The sequence below is a fragment of the Chiloscyllium punctatum genome, unplaced genomic scaffold (genome assembly GCF_047496795.1).
Source record: "Chiloscyllium punctatum isolate Juve2018m unplaced genomic scaffold, sChiPun1.3 scaffold_626, whole genome shotgun sequence".
Taxonomy (NCBI): Eukaryota; Metazoa; Chordata; class Chondrichthyes; order Orectolobiformes; family Hemiscylliidae; genus Chiloscyllium; species Chiloscyllium punctatum.
Genome location: NW_027310360.1, coordinates 1 through 2,500, shown reverse-complemented (window position 1 = coordinate 2,500; position 2,500 = coordinate 1). Strand labels below are relative to the sequence as shown.

The 2,500-nt window shown below is 62.3% G+C and overlaps 1 non-coding gene across 1 annotated transcript; it reads left to right on the top strand.

Annotated features, from left to right (window-relative positions):
• Positions 1–2,006: 2,006 nt before the first annotated feature.
• Positions 2,007–2,160, top strand: LOC140473501 (5.8S ribosomal RNA). The gene has a single exon (XR_011958373.1). It is a non-coding gene; the product is annotated as a 5.8S ribosomal RNA (ribosomal RNA).
• Positions 2,161–2,500: the final 340 nt, after the last annotated feature.

The window sequence follows — 2,500 nt, the reverse complement described above, 5'->3', positions numbered from 1 at the left end:
CCGTTTCCGTTTCAACTTGTCTCGCGAGGGTGGTTTCGGGGCCAGCAGGAGAGCTCGTCGGGGTAGCAGGCCCTGCAGCCGTGGTCACCGCCAAACCCCCACAACTCGAGCAAGTGAAAAAAAAAGTAACAAATAAGAAAGGATCGTCGGCTTGGGGGTACGCCCGTTTCCGTTTCAACTTGTCTCGCGAGGGTGGTTTCGGGGCCAGCAGGAGAGCTCGTCGGGGTAGCAGGCCCTGCAGCCGTGGTCACCGCCAAACCCCCACAACTCGAGCAAGTGAAAAAAAAAAGTAACAAATAAGAAAGGATCGTCGGCTTGGGGGTACGCCCGTTTCCGTTTCAACTTGTCTCGCGAGGGTGGTTTCGGGGCCAGCAGGAGAGCTCGTCGGGGTAGCAGGCCCTGCAGCCGTGGTCACCGCCAAACCCCCACAACTCGAGCAAGTGAAAAAAAAAAGTAACAAATAAGAAAGGATCTCTGTCGGCTTGGGGGTACGCCCGTTTCCGTTTCAACTTGTCTCGCGAGGGTGGTTTCGGGGCCAGCAGGAGAGCTCGTCGGGGTAGCAGGCCCTGCAGCCGTGGTCACCGCCAAATCGCCACAACTCGAGCAAGTGAAAAAAAAAGTAACAAATAAGAAAGGATCGTCGGCTTGGGGGTACGCCCGTTTCCGTTTCAACTTGTCTCGCGAGGGTGGTTTCGGGGCCAGCAGGAGAGCTCGTCGGGGTAGCAGGCCCTGCAGCCGTGGTCACCGCCAAATCGCCACAACTCGAGCAAGTGAAAAAAAAAGTAACAAATAAGAAAGGATCGTCGGCTTGGGGGTACGCCCGTTTCCGTTTCAACTTGTCTCGCGAGGGTGGTTTCGGGGCCAGCAGGAGAGCTCGTCGGGGTAGCAGGCCCTGCAGCCGTGGTCACCGCCAAACCCCCCACAACTGTTGGGCGCCTACCTGCGCGGGGCAGGAGGACACTTTCCGATTTCAAATCTCCGTTTGCCGAGTCCACCCCGAACGCACGCGGGCGGGCGGGTTCGCATCACCCTTCGTCACAAGGGGCGAAGCCCGTTCCACCGTCTCGTCAGTAGTGCCGACCGGTCTGTGATCGACGAGGGGAGCCACACCAGGTCCGGCCCTGCTGCTTGGCGGCACCGCGTCGTCGGGAGCTCGCGACAGACGGAGGGTTTCGGTGTACTCTCCAGCCACGGGAAACGAAGCCGGTGATGCAGGCGCCGGTCTTTCGCTCCCAAATCGGCTGGGTTTACATCGTTGCTATCTAGTCACGCTCCCTTCAAACCCGACGGGGTACCTATTCCCCTCACCCGTCTGTGCGTATACAGCCTCTTTGCACTTGCGGGATGGGGGTGGTGGTTTAAAGACTCTCGAGTTGCCGCCCGTCGGTCTCCGAGCTCCGTGCAGTAGTGATCCCCAGCGAACTGCCAGCAGGGCGAACGAGCGATCCCGCTCTCGGTCGGGGCGCCTGGCGTCGATCGGTGGTCGGTGGCTTGCGGGCAAGCTGCGCTGTGAGTGTGGGAACGAGTATGACGAGCCGTTGCCGCGACTCCCAGTCCACCTCGGCGGTGGCTGGGCCGGGCGGGCGTCTGCTCGGGCGAGTGCCGCCCCCGCCTCCTCGCAGGAAGTCCGCTCGCCGACACGCCGCCACGTGCACGCGTCAGTGACGCTGCCGAACCGATGGCCGGTGCCCGTTCCCGCCTCTGCTTTTCCTAGGGCAAAGCTGCTGCACGCCTCGTGATACTAGGCGGGCGACATGGTGGCGGTGATCCTGCCTCCGTCGCTGCGGTGCGTTGGGGCACGCATCGCCTCTTGGGCGCCCTGTCCTCCTCCCCCCAATAGACGTATGTTTCTGCGGGCCGCACCAGGATGGTGCTCCCCATCGCTTCACGCCACCCTGCTCCGCCCGCACGCCGGCGTGCAGGTGGCTGTAGCTCAAGGTGGGGAGCGTATGTGCGGTCCGGGTCGCTTTCCTCTGGCGAGGGAGAGACCTAAAACAAACTCAGACAACTCTTGACGGTGGATCACTCGGCTCGTGCGTCGATGACGAACGCAGCTAGCTGCGAGAATTAATGTGAATTGCAGGACACATTGATCATCGACACTTTGAACGCACTTTGCGGCCCCGGGTTCTTCCCGGGGCCACGCCTGTCTGAGGGTCGTTTGGCAATCAATCGCACTCGCCTTGGCTGGCGAGAGCGCGGCTGGGGTGTCGCAGAGGACCCGTCCTCTTTGTCCCCCTAAGTTCAGACTCCGGAGCCCTCCGGCGTCGGAGCGCTTGGCCTTTCCCCCCCACCCTGCACATTCCGTTCGTCAGGCTCGACGCCATCCCCCCGCCGGGGAGCGCGGCCTGGCGTCCGTCTGTGTCGTGGCAGTGGGGCCAGCACGGCTGTCACCGGTCCCAGAATGGCTGTCGGTGGTTCACACTGTGTGTGTGTGCCAACCCTCCTGGTCTCTGGGACACGGAGCTGCCACGAAGTGTTGAGCCTCCAGTGGGGGGTC